We start from the raw sequence: 24,953 nt of genomic DNA on the forward strand, positions 1-24,953 counted from the left end.
AGACAGCGGCTCACCAACCTTAAAGATATAAAGAGAAAGACAGCTGCGCACCAACCTGAAAGATATAAAGAGAAAGACAGCTGCGCACCAACCTGAAAGATAAAAAGAGAAAGACAGCTGCGCACCAACCTGAAAGATATAAAGAGAAAGACAGCTGCGCACCAACCTGAAAGATATAAAGAGAAAGACAGCAGCGCACCAACCTGAAAGATAAAAAGAGAAAGACGGCGGCTCACCAAGCTGAAAGATATAAAGAGAAAGACAGCGGCGCACCAACCTGAAAGATAAAAAGAGAAAGACAGCGGCTCACCAACCTGAAAGATAAAAGGAGAAAGACAGCGGCGCATTAACCTGAAAGATATAAAGAGAAAGACAGCAGCGCACCAACCTGAAAGATATAAAGAGAAAGACAGCCACGCACCAACCTGAAAGATATAAAGAGAAAGACAGCGGCTCACCAACCTGAAAGATAAAAAGAGAAAGACAGCGGCGCACCAACCTGAAAGATATAAAGAGAAAGACAGCAGCGCACCAACCTGGAAGATATAAAGAGAAAGACAGCCGCGCACCAACCTGAAAGATATAAAGAGAAAGACAGCCGCGCACGAACCTGAAAGATATAAAGAGAAAGACAGCTCCGTACCAACCTGAAAGATAAAAAGAGAAGGACAGCTGCGCACCAAGCTGAAAGATATAAAGAGAAAGACAGCGGCTCACCAACCTGAAAGATATAAAGAGAAAGACAGCGGCGCACCAACCTGAAAGATAAAAAGAGAAAGACAGCGGCGCACCAACCTGAAAGATATAAAGAGAAAGACAGCAGCGCACCAACCTGGAAGATATAAAGAGAAAGACAGCCGCGCACTAACCTGAAAGATATAAAGAGAAAGACAGCTGCGCACGAACCTGAAAGATATAAAGAGAAAGACAGCTGCGTACCAACCTGAAAGATAAAAAGAGAAGGACAGCTGCGCACCAACCTGAAAGATATAAAGAGAAAGACAGCGGCTCACCAACCTGAAAGATATAAAGAGAAAGACAGCGGCGCACCAACCTGAAAGATAAAAAGAGAAAGACAGCGGCGCACCAACCTGAAAGATATAAAGAGAAAGACAGCAGCGCACCAACCTGAAAGATATAAAGAGAAAGACAGCCGCGCACCAAGCTGAAAGATATTAAGAGAAAGACAGCTGTGCACCAACCTGAAAGATAAAAAGAGAAAGACAGCGGCTCACCAACCTGAAAGATAAAAAGAGAAAGACAGCGGCTCACCAACCTGAAAGATAAAAAGAGAAAGACAGCGGCTCACCAACCTGAAAGATATAAAGAGAAAGACAGCAGCGCACCAACCTGAAAGATATAAAGAGAAAGACAGCGGCGCACCAACCTGAAAGATAAAAAGAGAAAGACAGCGGCTCACCAACCTGAAAGATAAAAAGAGAAAGACAGCGGCGCACCAACCTGAAAGATATAAAGAGAAAGACAGCTGCGCACCAACCTGAAAGATATAAAGAGAAAGACAGCGGCGCACCAACCTGAAAGATATAAAGAGAAAGACAGCGGCGCACCAACCTGAAAGATATAAAGAGAAAGACAGCGGCTCACCAACCTGAAAGATATAAAGAGAAAGACAGCGGCTCACCAACCTGAAAGATAAAAAGAGAAAGACAGCGGCGCACCAACCTGAAAGATAAAAAGAGAAAGACAGCAGCGCACCAACCTGAAAGATATAAAGAGAAAGACAGCTGCACACCAACCTGAAAGATAAAAAGAAAAAGACAGCGGCTCACCAACCTGAAAGATAAAAAGAGAAAGACCGCGGCACACCAACCTGAAAGATAAAAAGAGAAAGACAGCAGCGCACCAACCTGAAAGATAAAAAGAGAAAGACAGCAGCGCACCAACCTGAAAGATATAAAGAGAAAGACAGCTGCACACCAACCTGAAAGATAAAAAGAAAAAGACAGCGGCTCACCAACCTGAAAGATAAAAAGAGAAAGACAGCGGCTCACCAACCTGAAAGATATAAAGAGAAAGACAACTGCGTACCAACCTGAAAGATAAAAAGAGAAGGACAGCAGCGCACCAACCTGAAAGATATAAAGAGAAAGACATCTGCGTACCAACCTGAAAGATAAAAAGAGAAAGACAGCAGCGCACCAACCTGAAAGATATAAAGAGAAAGACAGCTGCACACCAACCTGAAAGATAAAAAGAAAAAGACAGCGGCGCACCAACCTGAAAGATATAAAGAGAAAGACAGCCGGGCACCAACCTGAAAGATATAAAGAGAAAGACAGCGGCTCACCAACCTGAAAGATAAAAAGAGAAAGACAGCGGCGCACCAACCTGAAAGGTAAAAAGAGAAAGACAGCGGCGCACCAACCTGAAAGATAAAAAGAGAAAGACAGCTGCACACCAACCTGAAAGATAAAAAGAGAAAGACAGCGGCGCACCAACCTGAAAGATATAAAGAGAAAGACAGCTGCGCACCAACCTGAAAGATAAAAAGAGAAAGACAGCGGCTCACCAACCTGAAAGATAAAAAGAGAAAGACAGCGGCACACCAACCTGAAAGATAAAAAGAGAAAGACAGCGGCTCACCAACCTGAAAGATATAAAGAGAAAGACAGCTGCGCACCAACCTGAAAGATATAAAGAGAAAGACAGCTGCGCACCAACCTGAAAGATAAAAAGAGAAAGACAGCTGCGCACCAACCTGAAAGATATAAAGAGAAAGACAGCTGCGCACCAACCTGAAAGATATAAAGAGAAAGACAGCAGCGCACCAACCTGAAAGATAAAAAGAGAAAGACGGCGGCTCACCAAGCTGAAAGATATAAAGAGAAAGACAGCGGCGCACCAACCTGAAAGATAAAAAGAGAAAGACAGCGGCTCACCAACCTGAAAGATAAAAGGAGAAAGACAGCGGCGCACCAACCTGAAAGATATAAAGAGAAAGACAGCAGCGCACCAACCTGAAAGATATAAAGAGAAAGACAGCCGCGCACCAACCTGAAAGATATAAAGAGAAAGACAGCGGCTCACCAACCTGAAAGATAAAAAGAGAAAGACAGCGGCGCACCAACCTGAAAGATATAAAGAGAAAGACAGCAGCGCACCAACCTGGAAGATATAAAGAGAAAGACAGCCGCGCACCAACCTGAAAGATATAAAGAGAAAGACAGCCGCGCACGAACCTGAAAGATATAAAGAGAAAGACAGCTGCGTACCAACCTGAAAGATAAAAAGAGAAGGACAGCTGCGCACCAAGCTGAAAGATATAAAGAGAAAGACAGCGGCTCACCAACCTGAAAGATATAAAGAGAAAGACAGCGGCGCACCAACCTGAAAGATAAAAAGAGAAAGACAGCGGCGCACCAACCTGAAAGATATAAAGAGAAAGACAGCAGCGCACCAACCTGGAAGATATAAAGAGAAAGACAGCCGCGCACCAACCTGAAAGATATAAAGAGAAAGACAGCTGCGCACGAACCTGAAAGATATAAAGAGAAAGACAGCTGCGTACCAACCTGAAAGATAAAAAGAGAAGGACAGCTGCGCACCAACCTGAAAGATATAAAGAGAAAGACAGCGGCTCACCAACCTGAAAGATATAAAGAGAAAGACAGCGGCGCACCAACCTGAAAGATAAAAAGAGAAAGACAGCGGCGCACCAACCTGAAAGATATAAAGAGAAAGACAGCCGCGCACCAAGCTGAAAGATATTAAGAGAAAGACAGCTGTGCACCAACCTGAAAGATAAAAAGAGAAAGACAGCGGCTCACCAACCTGAAAGATAAAAAGAGAAAGACAGCAGCTCACCAACCTGAAAGATAAAAAGAGAAAGACAGCGGCTCACCAACCTGAAAGATATAAAGAGAAAGACAGCAGCGCACCAACCTGAAAGATATAAAGAGAAAGACAGCGGCGCACCAACCTGAAAGATAAAAAGAGAAAGACAGCGGCTCACCAACCTGAAAGATAAAAAGAGAAAGACAGCGGCGCACCAACCTGAAAGATATAAAGAGAAAGACAGCTGCGCACCAACCTGAAAGATATAAAGAGAAAGACAGCGGCGCACCAACCTGAAAGATATAAAGAGAAAGACAGCGGCGCACCAACCTGAAAGATATAAAGAGAAAGACAGCGGCTTACCAACCTGAAAGATATAAAGAGAAAGACAGCGGCTCACCAACCTGAAAGATAAAAAGAGAAAGACAGCGGCGCACCAACCTGAAAGATAAAAAGAGAAAGACAGCAGCGCACCAACCTGAAAGATATAAAGAGAAAGACAGCTGCACACCAACCTGAAAGATAAAAAGAAAAAGACAGCGGCGCACCAACCTGAAAGATAAAAAGAGAAAGACAGCGGCTCACCAACCTGAAAGATAAAAAGAGAAAGACCGCGGCACACCAACCTGAAAGATAAAAAGAGAAAGACAGCGGCTCACCAACCTGAAAGATATAAAGAGAAAGACAGCTGCGCACCAACCTGAAAGATATAAAGAGAAAGACAGCTGCGCACCAACCTGAAAGATAAAAAGAGAAAGACAGCTGCGCACCAACCAGAAAGATATAAAGAGAAAGACAGCTGCGCACTAACCTGAAAGATATATAGAGAAAGACAGCAGCGCACCAACCTGAAAGATAAAAAGAGAAAGACAGCGGCTCACCAAGCTGAAAGATATAAAGAGAAAGACAGCGGCGCACCAACCTGAAAGATAAAAAGAGAAAGACAGCGGCTCACCAACCTGAAAGATAAAAAGAGAAAGACAGCAGCGCACCAACCTGAAAGATATAAAGAGAAAGACAGCTGCACACCAACCTAAAAGATAAAAAGAGAAAGACAGCGGCGCACCAACCTGAAAGATATAAAGAGAAAGACAGCTGCGCACCAACCTGAAAGGTAAAAAGAGAAAGACAGCGGCTCACCAACCTGAAAGATAAAAAGAGAAAGACCGCGGCACACCAACCTGAAAGATAAAAAGAGAAAGACAGCGGCTCACCAACCTGAAAGATATAAAGAGAAAGACAGCTGCGCACCAACCTGAAAGATATAAAGAGAAAGACAGCTGCGCACCAACCTGAAAGATAAAAAGAGAAAGAGAGCTGCGCACCAATCTGAAAGATATAAAGAGAAAGACAGCGGCTCACCAACCTGAAAGATATAAAGAGAAAGACAGCGGCGCACCAACCTGAAAGATAAAAAGAGAAAGACAGCGGCGCACCAACCTGAAAGATATAAAGAGAAAGACAGCCGGGCACCAACCTGAAAGATATAAAGAGAAAGACAGCGGCTCACCAACCTGAAAGATAAAAAGAGAAAGACAGCGGCGCACCAACCTGAAAGGTAAAAAGAGAAAGACAGCGGCGCACCAACCTGAAAGATAAAAAGAGAAAGACAGCTGCACACCAACCTGAAAGATAAAAAGAGAAAGACAGCGGCGCACCAACCTGAAAGATATAAAGAGAAAGACAGCTGCGCACCAACCTGAAAGATAAAAAGAGAAAGACAGCGCCTCACCAACCTGAAAGATAAAAAGAGAAAGACAGCGGCACACCAACCTGAAAGATAAAAAGAGAAAGACAGCGGCTCACCAACCTGAAAGATATAAAGAGAAAGACAGCTGCGCACCAACCTGAAAGATATAAAGAGAAAGACAGCTGCGCACCAACCTGAAAGATAAAAAGAGAAAGACAGCTGCGCACCAACCTGAAAGATATAAAGAGAAAGACAGCTGCGCACCAACCTGAAAGATATAAAGAGAAAGACAGCAGCGCACCAACCTGAAAGATATAAAGAGAAAGACAGCGGCTCACCAACCTGGAAGATATAAAGAGAAAGACAGCGGCGCACCAACCTGAAAGATAAAAAGAGAAAGACAGCTGCGCACCAACCTGAAAGATATAAAGAGAAAGACAGCAGCGCACCAACCTGAAAGATATAAAGAGAAAGACAGCAGCGCACCAACCTGAAAGATATAAAGAGAAAGACAGCGGCTCACCAACCTGGAAGATATAAAGAGAAAGACAGCGGCGCACCAACCTGAAAGATAAAAAGAGAAAGACAGCGGCGCACCAACCTGAAAGATATAAAGAGAAAGACAGCCGAGCACCAACCTGAAAGATATAAAGAGAAAGACAGCGGCTCACCAACCTGAAAGATAAAAAGAGAAAGACAGCGGCACACCAACCTGAAAGATAAAAAGAGAAAGACAGCGGCTCACCAACCTGAAAGATATAAAGAGAAAGACAGCTGCGCACCAACCTGAAAGATATAAAGAGAAAGACAGCTGCGCACCAACCTGAAAGATATAAAGAGAAAGACAGCTGCGCACCAACCTGAAAGATATAAAGAGAAAGACAGCTGCGCACCAACCTGAAAGATATATAGAGAAAGACAGCAGCGCACCAACCTGAAAGATAAAAAGAGAAAGACAGCGGCTCACCAAGCTGAAAGATATAAAGAGAAAGACAGCGGCGCACCAACCTGAAAGATAAAAAGAGAAAGACAGCGGCTCACCAACCTGAAAGATAAAAGGAGAAAGACAGCGGCGCACCAACCTGAAAGATATAAAGAGAAAGACAGCAGCGCACCAACCTGAAAGATATAAAGAGAAAGACAGCCGCGCACCAACCTGAAAGATATAAAGAGAAAGACAGCGGCTCACCAACCTGGAAGATATAAAGAGAAAGACAGCGGCGCACCAACCTGAAAGATAAAAAGAGAAAGACAGCGGCGCACCAACCTGAAAGATATAAAGAGAAAGACAGCCGCGCACCAACCTGAAAGATATAAAGAGAAAGACAGCGGCTCACCAACCTGAAAGATAAAAAGAGAAAGACAGCGGCACACCAACCTGAAAGATAAAAAGAGAAAGACAGCGGCTCACCAACCTGAAAGATATAAAGAGAAAGACAGCTGCGCACCAACCTGAAAGATATAAAGAGAAAGACAGCTGCGCACCAACCTGAAAGATAAAAAGAGAAAGACAGCTGCGCACCAACCTGAAAGATATAAAGAGAAAGACAGCTGCGCACCAACCTGAAAGATATATAGAGAAAGACAGCAGCGCACCAACCTGAAAGATAAAAAGAGAAAGACAGCGGCTCACCAAGCTGAAAGATATAAAGAGAAAGACAGCGGCGCACCAACCTGAAAGATAAAAAGAGAAAGACAGCGGCTTACCAACCTGAAAGATAAAAGGAGAAAGACAGCGGCGCACCAACCTGAAAGATATAAAGAGAAAGACAGCAGCGCACCAACCTGAAAGATATAAAGAGAAAGACAGCCGCGCACCAACCTGAAAGATATAAAGAGAAAGACAGCGGCTCACCAACCTGAAAGATAAAAAGAGAAAGACAGCGGCGCACCAACCTGAAAGATATAAAGAGAAAGACAGCAGCGCACCAACCTGGAAGATATAAAGAGAAAGACAGCTGCGCACCAACCTGAAAGATATAAAGAGAAAGACAGCCGCGCACCAACCTGAAAGATATAAAGAGAAAGACAGCTGCGTACCAACCTGAAAGATAAAAAGAGAAGGACAGCTGCGCACCAACCTGAAAGATATAAAGAGAAAGACAGCGGCTCACCAACCTGAAAGATATAAAGAGAAAGACAGCGGCGCACCAACCTGAAAGATAAAAAGAGAAAGACAGCGGCGCACCAACCTGAAAGATATAAGGAGAAAGACAGCGGCGCACCAACCTGAAAGATATAAAGAGAAAGACAGCCGCGCACCAACCTGAAAGATATAAAGAGAAAGACAGCGGCTCACCAACCTGAAAGATAAAAGGAGAAAGACAGCGGCGAACCAACCTGAAAGATATAAAGAGAAAGACAGCAGCGCACCAACCTGAAAGATAAAAAGAGAAAGACAGCGGCTCACCAAGCTGAAAGATATAAAGAGAAAGACAGCGGCGCACCAACCTGAAAGATAAAAAGAGAAAGACAGCGGCTCACCAACCTGAAAGATAAAAGAAGAAAGACAGCGGCGCACCAACCTGAAAGATATAAAGAGAAAGACAGCAGCGCACCAACCTGAAAGATATAAAGAGAAAGACAGCCGCGCACCAACCTGAAAGATATAAAGAGAAAGACAGCGGCTCACCAACCTGAAAGATAAAAAGAGAAAGACAGCGGCGCACCAACCTGAAAGATATAAAGAGAAAGACAGCAGCGCACCAACCTGGAAGATATAAAGAGAAAGACAGCCGCGCACCAACCTGAAAGATATAAAGAGAAAGACAGCCGCGCACCAACCTGAAAGATATAAAGAGAAAGACAGCTGCGTACCAACCTGAAAGATAAAAAGAGAAGGACAGCTGCGCACCAACCTGAAAGATATAAAGAGAAAGACAGCGGCTCACCAACCTGAAAGATATAAAGAGAAAGACAGCGGCGCACCAACCTGAAAGATAAAAAGAGAAAGACAGCGGCGCACCAACCTGAAAGATATAAGGAGAAAGACAGCGGCGCACCAACCTGAAAGATATAAAGAGAAAGACAGCCGCGCACCAACCTGAAAGATATAAAGAGAAAGACAGCGGCTCACCAACCTGAAAGATAAAAGGAGAAAGACAGCGGCGCACCAACCTGAAAGATATAAAGAGAAAGACAGCAGCGCACCAACCTGAAAGATAAAAAGAGAAAGACAGCGGCTCACCAAGCTGAAAGATATAAAGAGAAAGACAGCGGCGCACCAACCTGAAAGATAAAAAGAGAAAGACAGCGGCTCACCAACCTGAAAGATAAAAGGAGAAAGACAGCGGCGCACCAACCTGAAAGATATAAAGAGAAAGACAGCAGCGCACCAACCTGAAAGATATAAAGAGAAAGACAGCCGCGCACCAACCTGAAAGATATAAAGAGAAAGACAGCGGCTCACCAACCTGAAAGATAAAAAGAGAAAGACAGCGGCGCACCAACCTGAAAGATATAAAGAGAAAGACAGCAGCGCACCAACCTGGAAGATATAAAGAGAAAGACAGCGGCTCACCAACCTGAAAGATAAAAAGAGAAAGACAGCGGCGCACCAACCTGAAAGATAAAAAGAGAAAGACAGCGGCTCACCAACCTGAAAGATAAAAGGAGAAAGACAGCGGCGCACCAACCTGAAAGATATAAAGAGAAAGACAGCAGCGCACCAACCTGAAAGATATAAAGAGAAAGACAGCCGCGCACCAACCTGAAAGATATAAAGAGAAAGACAGCGGCTCACCAACCTGAAAGATAAAAAGAGAAAGACAGCGGCGCACCAACCTGAAAGATATAAAGAGAAAGACAGCAGCGCACCAACCTGGAAGATATAAAGAGAAAGACAGCCGCGCACCAACCTGAAAGATATAAAGAGAAAGACAGCCGCGCACGAACCTGAAAGATATAAAGAGAAAGACAGCTGCGTACCAACCTGAAAGATAAAAAGAGAAGGACAGCTGCGCACCAAGCTGAAAGATATAAAGAGAAAGACAGCGGCTCACCAACCTGAAAGATATAAAGAGAAAGACAGCGGCGCACCAACCTGAAAGATAAAAAGAGAAAGACAGCGGCGCACCAACCTGAAAGATATAAAGAGAAAGACAGCAGCGCACCAACCTGGAAGATATAAAGAGAAAGACAGCCGCGCACCAACCTGAAAGATATAAAGAGAAAGACAGCCGCGCACGAACCTGAAAGATATAAAGAGAAAGACAGCGGCGTACCAACCTGAAAGATAAAAAGAGAAGGACAGCTGCGCACCAACCTGAAAGATATAAAGAGAAAGACAGCGGCTCACCAACCTGAAAGATATAAAGAGAAAGACAGCGGCGCACCAACCTGAAAGATAAAAAGAGAAAGACAGCGGCGCACCAACCTGAAAGATATAAAGAGAAAGACAGCAGCGCACCAACCTGAAAGATATAAAGAGAAAGACAGCCGCGCACCAAGCTGAAAGATATTAAGAGAAAGACAGCTGTGCACCAACCTGAAAGATAAAAAGAGAAAGACAGCGGCTCACCAACCTGAAAGATAAAAAGAGAAAGACAGCAGCGCACCAACCTGAAAGATATAAAGAGAAAGACAGCGGCGCACCAACCTGAAAAATAAAAAGAGAAAGACAGCGGCTCACCAACCTGAAAGATAAAAAGAGAAAGACAGCGGGTCACCAACCTGAAAGATATAAAGAGAAAGACAGCAGCGCACCAACCTGAAAGATATAAAGAGAAAGACAGCGGCGCACCAACCTGAAAAATAAAAAGAGAAAGACAGCGGCTCACCAACCTGAAAGATAAAAAGAGAAAGACAGCGGCGCACCAACCTGAAAGATATAAAGAGAAAGACAGCTGCGCACCAACCTGAAAGATATAAAGAGAAAGACAGCGGCGCACCAACCTGAAAGATATAAAGAGAAAGACAGCGGCGCACCAACCTGAAAGATATAAAGAGAAAGACAGCGGCTCACCAACCTGAAAGATATAAAGAGAAAGACAGCGGCTCACCAACCTGAAAGATAAAAAGAGAAAGACAGCGGCGCACCAACCTGAAAGATAAAAAGAGAAAGACAGCAGCGCACCAACCTGAAAGATATAAAGAGAAAGACAGCTGCACACCAACCTGAAAGATAAAAAGAGAAAGACAGCGGCGCACCAACCTGAAAGATATAAAGAGAAAGACAGCTGCGCACCAACCTGAAAGATAAAAAGAGAAAGACAGCGGCTCACCAACCTGAAAGATAAAAAGAGAAAGACCGCGGCACACCAACCTGAAAGATAAAAAGAGAAAGACAGCGGCTCACCAACCTGAAAGATATAAAGAGAAAGACAGCTGCGCACCAACCTGAAAGATATAAAGAGAAAGACAGCTGCGCACCAACCTGAAAGATAAAAAGAGAAAGACAGCTGCGCACCAACCTGAAAGATATAAAGAGAAAGACAGCTGCGCACCAACCTGAAAGATATATACAGAAAGACAGCAGCGCACCAACCTGAAAGATAAAAAGAGAAAGACAGCGGCTCACCAAGCTGAAAGATATAAAGAGAAAGACAGCGGCGCACCAACCTGAAAGATAAAAAGAGAAAGACAGCGGCTCACCAACCTGAAAGATAAAAGGAGAAAGACAGCGGCGCACCAACCTGAAAGATATAAAGAGAAAGACAGCAGCGCACCAACCTGAAAGATATAAAGAGAAAGACAGCAGCGCACCAACCTGAAAGATATAAAGAGAAAGACAGCGGCTCACCAACCTGGAAGATATAAAGAGAAAGACAGCGGCGCACCAACCTGAAAGATAAAAAGAGAAAGACAGCGGTGCACCAACCTGAAAGATATAAAGAGAAAGACAGCCGCGCACCAACCTGAAAGATATAAAGAGAAAGACAGCGGCTCACCAACCTGAAAGATAAAAAGAGAAAGACAGCGGCACACCAACCTGAAAGATAAAAAGAGAAAGACAGCGGCTCACCAACCTGAAAGATATAAAGAGAAAGACAGCTGCGCACCAACCTGAAAGATATAAAGAGAAAGACAGCTGCGCACCAACCTGAAAGATAAAAAGAGAAAGACAGCTGCGCACCAACCTGAAAGATATAAAGAGAAAGACAGCTGCGCACCAACCTGAAAGATATATAGAGAAAGACAGCAGCGCACCAACCTGAAAGATGAAAAGAGAAAGACAGCGGCTCACCAAGCTGAAAGATATAAAGAGAAAGACAGCGGCGCACCAACCTGAAAGATAAAAAGAGAAAGACAGCGGCTCACCAACCTGAAAGATAAAAGGAGAAAGACAGCGGCGCACCAACCTGAAAGATATAAAGAGAAAGACAGCAGCGCACCAACCTGAAAGATATAAAGAGAAAGACAGCCGCGCACCAACCTGAAAGATATAAAGAGAAAGACAGCGGCTCACCAACCTGGAAGATATAAAGAGAAAGACAGCGGCGCACCAACCTGAAAGATAAAAAGAGAAAGACAGCGGCGCACCAACCTGAAAGATATAAAGAGAAAGACAGCGGCGCACCAACCTGAAAGATATAAAGAGAAAGACAGCGGCGCACCAACCTGAAAGATATAAAGAGAAAGACAGCGGCTCACCAACCTGAAAGATATAAAGAGAAAGACAGCGGCTCACCAACCTGAAAGATAAAAAGAGAAAGACAGCGGCGCACCAACCTGAAAGATAAAAAGAGAAAGACAGCAGCGCACCAACCTGAAAGATATAAAGAGAAAGACAGCTGCACACCAACCTGAAAGATAAAAAGAGAAAGACAGCGGCGCACCAACCTGAAAGATATAAAGAGAAAGACAGCTGCGCACCAACCTGAAAGATAAAAAGAGAAAGACAGCGGCTCACCAACCTGAAAGATAAAAAGAGAAAGACCGCGGCACACCAACCTGAAAGATAAAAAGAGAAAGACAGCGGCTCACCAACCTGAAAGATATAAAGAGAAAGACAGCTGCGCACCAACCTGAAAGATATAAAGAGAAAGACAGCTGCGCACCAACCTGAAAGATAAAAAGAGAAAGACAGCTGCGCACCAACCTGAAAGATATAAAGAGAAAGACAGCTGCGCACCAACCTGAAAGATATATACAGAAAGACAGCAGCGCACCAACCTGAAAGATAAAAAGAGAAAGACAGCGGCTCACCAAGCTGAAAGATATAAAGAGAAAGACAGCGGCGCACCAACCTGAAAGATAAAAAGAGAAAGACAGCGGCTCACCAACCTGAAAGATAAAAGGAGAAAGACAGCGGCGCACCAACCTGAAAGATATAAAGAGAAAGACAGCAGCGCACCAACCTGAAAGATATAAAGAGAAAGACAGCAGCGCACCAACCTGAAAGATATAAAGAGAAAGACAGCGGCTCACCAACCTGGAAGATATAAAGAGAAAGACAGCGGCGCACCAACCTGAAAGATAAAAAGAGAAAGACAGCGGTGCACCAACCTGAAAGATATAAAGAGAAAGACAGCCGCGCACCAACCTGAAAGATATAAAGAGAAAGACAGCGGCTCACCAACCTGAAAGATAAAAAGAGAAAGACAGCGGCACACCAACCTGAAAGATAAAAAGAGAAAGACAGCGGCTCACCAACCTGAAAGATATAAAGAGAAAGACAGCTGCGCACCAACCTGAAAGATATAAAGAGAAAGACAGCTGCGCACCAACCTGAAAGATAAAAAGAGAAAGACAGCTGCGCACCAACCTGAAAGATATAAAGAGAAAGACAGCTGCGCACCAACCTGAAAGATATATAGAGAAAGACAGCAGCGCACCAACCTGAAAGATGAAAAGAGAAAGACAGCGGCTCACCAAGCTGAAAGATATAAAGAGAAAGACAGCGGCGCACCAACCTGAAAGATAAAAAGAGAAAGACAGCGGCTCACCAACCTGAAAGATAAAAGGAGAAAGACAGCGGCGCACCAACCTGAAAGATATAAAGAGAAAGACAGCAGCGCACCAACCTGAAAGATATAAAGAGAAAGACAGCCGCGCACCAACCTGAAAGATATAAAGAGAAAGACAGCGGCTCACCAACCTGGAAGATATAAAGAGAAAGACAGCGGCGCACCAACCTGAAAGATAAAAAGAGAAAGACAGCGGCGCACCAACCTGAAAGATATAAAGAGAAAGACAGCCGCGCACCAACCTGAAAGATATAAAGAGAAAGACAGCGGCTCACCAACCTGAAAGATAAAAAGAGAAAGACAGCGGCACACCAACCTGAAAGATAAAAAGAGAAAGACAGCGGCTCACCAACCTGAAAGATATAAAGAGAAAGACAGCTGCGCACCAACCTGAAAGATATAAAGAGAAAGACAGCTGCGCACCAACCTGAAAGATAAAAAGAGAAAGACAGCTGCGCACCAACCTGAAAGATATAAAGAGAAAGACAGCTGCGCACCAACCTGAAAGATATATAGAGAAAGACAGCAGCGCACCAACCTGAAAGATAAAAAGAGAAAGACAGCGGCTCACCAAGCTGAAAGATATAAAGAGAAAGACAGCGGCGCACCAACCTGAAAGATAAAAAGAGAAAGACAGCGGCTCACCAACCTGAAAGATAAAAGGAGAAAGACAGCGGCGCACCAACCTGAAAGATATAAAGAGAAAGACAGCAGCGCACCAACCTGAAAGATATAAAGAGAAAGACAGCCGCGCACCAACCTGAAAGATATAAAGAGAAAGACAGCGGCTCACCAACCTGAAAGATAAAAAGAGAAAGACAGCGGCGCACCAACCTGAAAGATATAAAGAGAAAGACAGCAGCGCACCAACCTGGAAGATATAAAGAGAAAGACAGCCGCGCACCAACCTGAAAGATATAAAGAGAAAGACAGCCGCGCACCAACCTGAAAGATATAAAGAGAAAGACAGCTGCGTACCAACCTGAAAGATAAAAAGAGAAGGACAGCTGCGCACCAACCTGAAAGATATAAAGAGAAAGACAGCGGCTCACCAACCTGAAAGATATAAAGAGAAAGACAGCGGCGCACCAACCTGAAAGATAAAAAGAGAAAGACAGCGGCGCACCAACCTGAAAGATATAAGGAGAAAGACAGCGGCGCACCAACCTGAAAGATATAAAGAGAAAGACAGCCGCGCACCAACCTGAAAGATATAAAGAGAAAGACAGCGGCTCACCAACCTGAAAGATAAAAGGAGAAAGACAGCGGCGCACCAACCTGAAAGATATAAAGAGAAAGACAGCAGCGCACCAACCTGAAAGATATAAAGAGAAAGACAGCTGCGCACCAACCTGAAAGATATAAAGAGAAAGACAGCGGCTCACCAACCTGAAAGATATAAAGAGAAAGACAGCGGCGCACCAACCTGAAAGATAAAAAGAGAAAGACAGCGGCGCACCAACCTGAAAGATATAAAGAGAAAGACAGCAGCGCACCAACCTGAAAGATATAAAGAGAAAGACAGCCGCGCACCAACCTGAAAGATATAAAGAGAAAGACAGCGGCTCACCAACCTGAAAGATATAAAGAGAAAGACAACTGCGTACCAACCTGAAAGATAAAAAGAGAAGGACAGCTGCGCACCAACCTGAAAGATATAAAGAGAAAGACAGCGGCTCACCAACCTGGAAGATATAAAGAGAAAGACAGCGGCGCACCAACCTGAAAGATAAAAAGAGAAAGACAGCGGCGCACCAACCTGAAAGATATAAAGAGAAAGACAGCCGCGCACCAACCTGAAAGATATAAAGAGAAAGACAGCGGCTCACCAACCTGAAAGATAAAAAGAGAAAGACAGCGGCGCACCAACCCTAAAGATATAAAGAGAAAGACAGCAGCGCACCAACCTGGAAGATATAAAGAGAAAGACAGCCGCGCACCAACCTGAAAGATATAAAGAGAAAGACAGCGGCTCACCAACCTGAAAGATAAAAAGAGAAAGACAGCAGCGCACCAACCTGAAAGATAAAAAGAGAAAGACAGCGGCGCGCCAACCTGAAAGATATAAAGAGAAAGACAGCTGCACACCAACCTGAAAGATAAAAAGAGAAAGACAGCGGCGCACCAACCTGAAAGATATAAAGAGAAAGACAGCTGCGCACCAACCTGAAAGATAAAAAGAGAAAGACAGCGGCTTACCAACCTGAAAGATAAAAAGAGAAAGACAGCTGCGCACCAACCTGAAAGATATAAAGAGAAAGAGAGCCGCGCACCAACCTGAAAGATATAAAGAGAAAGACAGCCGCGCACCAACCTGAAAGATATAAAGAGAAAGACAGCAGCGCACCAACCTGAAAGATATAAAGAGAAAGACAGCGGCGCACCAACCTGAAAGATATAAAGAGAAAGACAGCGGCGCACCAACCTGAAAAATAAAAAGAAAAAAAAGAGGGCCACCCACCCGAAAAAAAAAAAAAAAAAAAAAAAAAGAACCCGAAATATAAAAAAAATATAAAAAAAAAAAAAGATTATAGTTTATAGAGGAGTAAAAATAAAAAAGGAGGGAGGTGATAGTAGACATGAGAGAGAAAAAAAAAAAAAAACAATATGTTCGATATGAAGTTTTTTATTTTTTTTTTTTTTTTTTTTTTTTTTTTTTTTCATTTGCGTGTCGTCCTTTTGTCTCTTGGGTTTTCTTTTTTAAGACTTTTTTTACAATTTTTTTTTTTTTTTTCCCCCCCCACTTTTTACCACCCCCTTTTCCATTATTTTTTTTGTGCCCTTTCAATCCGCCGGGGCTCTGGGGGAGTTGGTCCTAAAGTGCCCGAAGCGATCAAGCATGTTTTTTCTGATATTTTTGCCCAATTTTTTGACAGCCATTCAGTAGTTCATAACCGTGCATTCCAAATTTTTCGACAGCCGTTCAGTAGTTCATAACGGTGCGCTCAGAAATAATTACAAGGCGTTCAGACGTGCAGTTTCATCCGTTCCACACGGCTTTGTAAGCGGTGTGTTACCCGTTCAGTAGCCGTGTATTTTACCGTTCGGTATGAAGCCCTTAGTGCACATTTTCGCGCGAGAGGTCACATTTAACTACAGTTATCGAGTCTAGGCTAGCCAACTTTAAGCGAGATTTATCAGACGAGCGTGATTTTTCAGTTGCTGCCGTGGTTAAAGGAGTTAAGGGGGCAACAAGAAGCAATACGAGCATCAATGGCAAGTTCTTGATTGGCTTTCCGATGCTAGAGATTCCCTGGCTAGTGTGAAGTACGAAAAAGCGAAGAAAGTCATGGAAGAAGGTATAAGCCTGACTGAAAGCGCAGAAAGGTAATTAAGTTTACTGATAGGAGTGAGATTGGCTGGTCGACAGTTGGCGAATATTTATCGGACGTGGTAACTTCAAATTCTGAGGACGAGAAACGCATTTTTCGTTCTGAGAGGCGTGCAGAGCGTCGTTCTAAACAAGCAGCGAGTCGTTATAGGGTCACAAATGGAGGGACACGAAGTCGCCTCCTAATTTCGCGTTGTTTTCGTCTGCAAGATTTTGTTCGACAAGTGGGATTCAATCCAGGAACATGTTATAAGTTAAGTTTTCTTTGAATTTCTCGTTTTTTTATTCGTTGCTCTTTTCCTTGTTGTTCGTTTACTTTTCTGCTTTGTTTACTTCTCACAGTGCTGGCTACCCACGGCACACTGCATTATTCTCCATATCATTTGTGTCTTGGTGTTTATGGTGGGGCAGAATAGCACAAAAAAGTATCCTGCAAGATGCGATGGACCTCAAAAGAGAGCCCTTTGAGACGTGACAGACAGCAATAAAAAATAACTTCCATCTAGACACCATGGACTACGAAAAACAAGATTTCCTCTCAGATGTGATGGGCGGCAAGTAACAAAAATATCCTTTGTGACGTGACTGGCCGCGAAAAAAGATAACCTCTGAGACGCGATGTACCACGAAAAAGAAGGTATCCTTCAAGGTGTGACTGGCAGCCAAAAAAAGCATCCTGCTTCAAGATGGGATGGACCAGAATAAAGAGCACTTTGAGATGCGACCCCATGTACTACAAAGAAAGAGATTTCCTTTGAGACGTGCAGGAACAAACTAATATCCTGCAAGACTTGACTGACTAATTGAATTTGGTATATAGAGTCTGTGTATTTTTATATCTTGCCAATTTATTTAGTGCGTGGAATATATATAATTGAATAGTAATCAATATTAATAATTACCGGCAAAAATGTAAAAACTATAATGCGCCCTTTTCATAGAAATATCAAGGTTCTCAGTTGAACCGTTAACCCGTAACACCTATTCCGAGTGTCACTTGAAAGTGTTAGGGCTGTCAAAGCACTGCAGTCAATAGATTTAAGTTACATAGCCTTTGGCCATGTAGATCCCTGTTACGGGTGAAAACAACACAGCAACAGCTGCTGAAATTTCTATTCAGAACCCTGGAAATAATTATGCTCAAAAGCATGTTCATACTTAATTTTTAAGGCAAATAAAAAGCTTAAATGTACATAATATTTTAATTTAAGGTAAAAATAAATAACGCTAAAATTATAAAAACACTTGATAATTTCATAAGTTAAAAATAGTTTAAAAACATTACATTTTAAAAGCAAGTGTAAAAAGATGCATTTTAAAACATTAAAAATTTTCATCATAAGGGATGTGTAGGCCCAGATCGTTCCATACGTAAGGAGCCGCAGATGAAAGAATAGCAATCCCTTGTTTTTGATGGACCAATATACTATATTATTTGATATCCTGCATTAGTTATTGAGGAATCTACTAATTTGTATATTTGTCGATTTTCATTCCATGCCATATAGTTTTTTGCATGGAATATAATAATCTTCTGATTTGTGTAATTTTATATCTATTTGGTTTAGTGCATCGAAAAGAATTGACCAATCTAATGATTTGTATATTTTTATATGGTACCATTTAATTTGGTGCATTGAATGCAACTAAACAAACTATAGATGCTTAATATTTTTATATAATGCCGCTTAATTTGGTTTATTGATTTGTTCACTTTTTATCATCTAATTTGGTACATGGAATATAATTTTGAACAATCTTCTGATTTTTTTATTCTTATATAATCATGGAATTTAATTTGATGCACATTTGGGATAATTGGGCAGTCTGTTGAATTTACATCATTCCATTCAATTTGGTGCAATGGAATATAGTTAAACATTCTACTGATTCTTGTATTTTTATATCATGACATTTAATTTGATGCATGGAATACAATTGAACAATCAACTGATTTGTGTATTTTCATGTCATGCCATTTATTGATTTGGAGCATTGAATATTTATAGTCATGAACATTCAACTGATTTGTGTGTTTCCATGTCACATCATATATATATATATAAATTTCGAGCATTGAATTTAATGAACATTCAACTGATTTGTGTATATTTTTCATGTCAATCATTTAATTTGGGACATTGCATCTAATGAACATTCAACTGATTTGTGTATTTTCGTTTCACATTATATTTCATTGTGGCATTGAATATAATGAACATTCAACTGATTTGTGTATTTTCATGTCACGTAATTTAATCTGGGACATTGAATAAAAAGAACATTCAAGTGATTTGTGTATATTTGTCATCTGTTGTCAATCATTTAATTTGGGGCATTACATATAATGAACATTCAACTGAGTTGTGTATTTTCATGTCACATAATTCAATTTGGGACATTGAATATAATGAACATTCAAGTCATTTGTGTATATTTTTCATGTCAATCATTTAATTTGGGACATTGCATCTAATGAACATTCAAGTGATTTGTGTGTTTTCATGTCAAATCATGATTTAATTTGGAGCATAATTGCATATAATGAACATTCAACTGATTTGTGTATTTTCATGTCACGCCATTTAATTTAGAGCATTAAATATAATGAACATTCAACTAATTTCTGTATTTTCATGTCACACCATTTAATTTGCAGCATTGAATATAATAAACATTCAACTGATTTGTGTATTTTCATGTCTCATTATATTTTATTGTAGTATTGAATACAATGAACATTCAACTGATTTGTGTATTTTCATGTCACATAATGTAATCTGGGGCATTGAATAAAAAGAACATTCAAGTGATTTGTATATATTTTTCGTGTCAATCATTTAATTTGGGGCATTGCATATAATGAACATTCAACTGATTTGTGTATTTTCATGTCACGTAATTTAATCTGGGACATTGAATATAAAGAACATTCAAGTGATTTGTGTATATTTGTCATCTGTTGTCAATCACTTAATTTGGGGCATTGCATATAATGAACATTCAAGTGATTTGTGTGTTTTCATGTCAAATCATGATTAATTTGGAGCATAATTACATATAATGAACATTCAACTGATTTGTGTATTTTCATGTCAAGTAATTTAATCTGGGACATTGAATAAAAAGAACATTCAAGTGATTTGTGTATATTTGTCATCTGTTGTCAATCATTTAATTTGGAGCATAATTGCATATAATGAACATTCAACTGATTTGTGTATTTTCATGTCACGCCATTTAATTTAGAGCATTAAATATAATGAACATTCAACTAATTTCTGTATTTTCATGTCACACCATTTAATTTGCAGCATTGAATATAATAAACATTCAACTGATTTGTGTATTTTCATGTCACATATTTTATTGTAGTATTGAATACAATGAACATTCAACTGATTTGTGTATTTTCATGTCACATAATGTAATCTGGGGCATTGAATAAAAAGAACATTCAAGTGATTTGTGTATATTTTTCATCTGATGTCAATCATTTAATTTGGGGCATTGCATATAATGAACATTCAAGTGATTTGTGTGTTTTCATGTCAAATCATGATTTAATTTGGAGCATAATTACATATAAATTATGAATATTCAATTGAGTTGTGTATTTTCATGTCACATAATTTAATTTGGAGCATTGAATTTAATAAACATTCAACTGATTTGTCTATTGTCATGTCACACCATGATTTAATTTGGGGGCATTGAATATAAGCGAACTTTCAAGTGATTTGTGTATTTTTATGTCACCCCTTTAATTTTTTAGTATTGAATATAATTGTAAATTTAAGTTAATTGTGTATTTCCGTGTCACACCATTTTTTGGAGCATTGAATATAATTGAACATTCAACTGATTTGTGTATTTTTGTCACACCATTTAATTTGGAGGATTGAATATAATTAAAAATTCAACCTATTTGTGTATTTTCAGGTCACATCCTTTAATTTGGTGCATTGAATTTTATGTACATTCAACTGATTTGTGTATTTTCACGTCACACCATGATTTAATTTGGAGCATTGCAGATAACTGAACATTGAAGTGATTTGTTTATTTTCATGTCACACCATGATTTAATTTGAAGCTTTGAATATAATGAACTTTCAAGTGATTTTTGTATTTTCATCTTACATTATTTAATTTGGAGCATTGAATAAAATGAACATTCAACTCATTTGTGTATTTTCATGTCACACCATAATTTAATTTTCCCATAGAACCATACTAACCACTGCCGGATAGAAGTTGACGGCGGCTTTTGTTGCCAAGGTAACGCTGAGAACATCGGACCATGAATTGACCATGAAGTTTATTGACTGCTCACTCAAGACAGATTGACTGATTGGTTATTGAGGAAAGGATAAACTGAAATGAAAATTAATTATGCGTCAGTTTTTACTTAAAGCCAAAGTATTGCTAAGAGGTCCTTTTAGTTTTTTAATTAATGAATGTCCCCTTTTTTCAGTTACTTCTTGACAGAAGCAGAGAGACTCATTCCCGGGACTTGTTCAATGTGTTTTCGTCAAAGTGAAGAAATTTTGGTTGCGTTGTATTACTCGTATATTTTTAACAATTATTTTTGCACTCCACACATTTCTTTGAAATAAAGGTTCTTCTTGGCAAGGAAGGTTAAGTCGCTGTTAATTCGATACGGCGACCAAACCTCAGGCTGACAAACACGTTATACATGTATATTCAGATAAACGTACCTTTTTAAGTGTTTAAGTGGAAGCTTGCATCTGAAATTGACAAGAGCAAAGGAGCTGGGTTATTACGCCAACCACATACTATACAGTTGTTTCGAGAAAGGTCGTCGAAAAAAAGCACAAAAGTGCACCTCGTGGTCTTGGTATTCACTGGAAATTTGCATATTGGCCTTGAGGAAATGTACGAATTAAGGTCTTTGACGAGTCTCTTGGCAGAGAGGAAATATGCGTGTCAGACTAGCCACTTTAATTTTAAATCCTTTTTATATGGAAAATTAACCTTAGCTATTAGTGGATTAAATAAACAGGTTACGATACAAGATGCTAGATTCCTTCTTGTCTATGAACAAATAAGGCATATTGGTGTGTCAGTCAAGCAAAGAGCATTCCTGCCATCAAGTATTTTCTTACGTGCGGCCGCATTGACGTGTAGAGGCCATTTACTCCCCTTTGCAAAAAAAAAACAAATCTTCCCTTCCCTGGGCCAAGTTTTAGTCAAATTCCATAGGGTGGGGAAGGCAATTGCTGTCAAATGACCCACATCTGTCCGACCCCACCCCACCCATTTTCGGGCTTGACAATGATAAATGCATAAATAAGTGGCCGGTATTAATGTGGTCGGCAGCCAAACCATGCTAACACGTATCAAGTTGACGGCAAATAAAAAGACGAATAAACAGATAAACGTACCTGCGTAAATGTCTGTTCAGAATTCGTGAAGATTATTCTTCCAGGTCGTTTGATATGCCGATGTCTCGTTTCGTTGTTGTGTTAGAGCAATTCCTTTCAAAGCAGGCATCTGAAATTGACAAGAACAAAGGAACTGGTTTGTTAAGCCGGTCACATTTGAAACACTAAAAGGATTTCGTTTAAAGTTAAATTAAACTCTCAGGAATTTAGAATTCGGTTCTTCCATATTGAAGCTAACCCTTCTGGGCAATATCGCATCTACCATGGTTTCTATTGTCAAAGTAATTCCTTTTGCTTCAAGTTAATTTTTTATTAGAGTTACGCCTTCAGGAATGGTTAACATGTCCACGAAGACGCGCAAAGTTTCGCTGTTTATGGCTTTGAAACTTTCGCTGTGATATTTTTGTTGTCATGTTCAACCTGAATAACAAATTCAAGCTTGGCACCAACTCACACCCAAAAAGATAGCTAAAGATGGCACCTGATTAATTCTCGTTATTAAATACTGCACGGGATTTCGCTCGCTTTTGTTGTTTGTTGGTTTTATGCAAATTAAAGTAAGTAACAACCTTTATTTTTGTGACAGATCTCATTCCATTGCAACAAATTGGCACTTATTGGGGGACACTGGAAAAGGAGAGGAAAATCACTAAGATCTATTAAAAACCCCTAAAATTTGGAATTTTTAACCATGTATACGTATAATTATCCTGTGTTCGTAGATCCACGAAAGGCTAAAACTATCAATGAGTGAAAAATCGACGTTGAAAACTTTCGCGAATAGTAATTCTAAACTTGGCGACAAAATATAAAGAAAATTTCATCTTTTCTTCGTAAAATTATCGTAAAATATATTGTTACATTTGCAAGCCGTTTTGGTATGATATCACTATAGTTTCAAACCCGCAAAATTCTAATTCATTAAACCTAGGACAGATTTTAGGAAAGAATTTTTGTCTAATATTACATCTGAATAAATTCTAATTCGCACGTCTTGAAACATCAAAAAAACCAACAAACTTTCCTGAAAATCGCTAAAAAGAGGTGCACAAAGTGCGGAAATGATGTCGGCTGATTTGCAAAGTGCCGATGTCGGGCTGAAAACGCGGTTTTGGACACAAACTCGTGCACTGTGCTTAAAATGTGGTACTGAATTTCATGTCACACCATGATTTAATTTGGGGGCATTGAATATAAGCGAACTTTCAAGTGATTTGTGTCTTTTTATGTCACCCCTTTAATTTTTTAGTATTGAATATAATTGTAAATTTAAGTTAATTGTGTATTTCCATGTCACACCATTTTTTGGAGCATTGAATATAATTGAACATTCAACTGATTTGTGTATTTTTGTCACACCATTTAATTTGGAGGATTGAATATAATTAAAAATTCAACCTATTTGTGTATTTTCAGGTCACATCCTTTAATTTGGTGCATTGAATTTTATGTACATTCAACTGATTTGTGTATTTTCACGTCACACCATGATTTAATTTGGAGCATTGCAGATAACTGAACATTGAAGTGATTTGTTTATTTTCATGTCACACCATGATTTAATTTGAAGCTTTGAATATAATGAACTTTCAAGTGATTTTTGTATTTTCATCTTACATTATTTAATTTGGAGCATCGAATAAAATGAACATTCAACTCATTTGTGTATTTTCATGTCACACCATGATTTAATTTTCCCATAGAACCATACTAACCACTACCGGAAAGAAGTTGACGGCGGCTTTTGTTGCCAAGGTAACGCTGAGAACATCGGACCATGAATTGACCATGAAGTTTATTGACTGCTCACTCAAGACAGATTGGCTGATTGGTTATTGAGGAAAGGATAAACTGAAATGAAAATTAATTATGCGTCAGTTTTTACTTAAAGCTAAAGTATTGCTAAGAAGTCCTTTTAGTTTTTTAATTAATGAATGTCCCCTTTTTTCAGTTACTTCTTGACAGAAGCAGAGAGACTCATTCCCGGGACTTGTTCAATGTGTTTTCGTCAAAGTGAAGAAATTTTGGTTGCGTTGTATTACTCGTATATTTTTAACAATTATTTTTGCACTCAACACATTTCTTTGAAATAAATGTTCTTCTTGGCAAGGAAGGTTAAGTCGCTGTTAATTCGATACGGCGACCAAACCTCAGGCTGACAAACACGTTATACATGTATATTCAGATAAACGTACCTTTTTAAGTGTTTAAGTGGCCATGATTTTTGTTCTTTCTTTGGAAGCTTGCATCTGAAATTGACAAGAGCAAAGGAGCTGGGTTATTACGCCAACCACATACTATACAGTTGTTTCGAGAAAGGTCGTCGGAAAAAAGCACAAAAGTGCACCTCGTGGTCTTGGTATTCACTGGAAATTTGCATATTGGCCTTGAAGAAATGTACGAATTAAGGTCTTTGACGAGTCTCTTGGCAGAGAGGAAATATGCGTGTCACACTAGCCACTTTGATTTTAAATCCTTTTTATATGGAAAATTAACCTTAGCTATTAGTGGATTAAATAAACAGGTTACGATACAAGATGCTAGATTCCTTCTTGTCTATGAACAAATAAGGCATATTGGTGTGTCAGTCAAGCAAAGAGCATTCCTGCCATCAAGTATTTTCTTACGTGCGGCCGCATTGACGTGTAGAGGCCATTTACTCCCCTTTGCAAAAAAAAAAAAAACAAATCTTCCCTTCCCTGGGCCAAGTTTTAGTCAAATTCCATAGGGTGGGGAAGGCAATTGCTGTCAAATGACCCACATCTGTCCGACCCCACCCCACCCATTTTCGGGCTTGACAATGATAAATGCATAAATAAGTG

General features: G+C 40.5%; 1 long non-coding RNA gene across 2 annotated transcripts in view; it reads left to right on the forward strand.

The window, feature by feature from the left end:
• Nucleotides 1-21,458, forward strand: part of LOC144660190 (uncharacterized) — a 69,021-nt gene extending 47,563 nt beyond the window's left edge. For both annotated transcript variants that reach the window (XR_013572054.1, XR_013572055.1), the window contains one exon: nt 21,201-21,458. This is a non-coding gene — a long non-coding RNA (uncharacterized LOC144660190). The remainder of the gene's footprint in view (nt 1-21,200) is intronic.
• Nucleotides 21,459-24,953: the final 3,495 nt, after the last annotated feature.

Source organism: Oculina patagonica, chromosome 1 (genome assembly GCF_052425735.1).
Source record: "Oculina patagonica isolate OP01 chromosome 1, crgOcupat, whole genome shotgun sequence".
Taxonomy (NCBI): Eukaryota; Metazoa; Cnidaria; class Anthozoa; order Scleractinia; family Oculinidae; genus Oculina; species Oculina patagonica.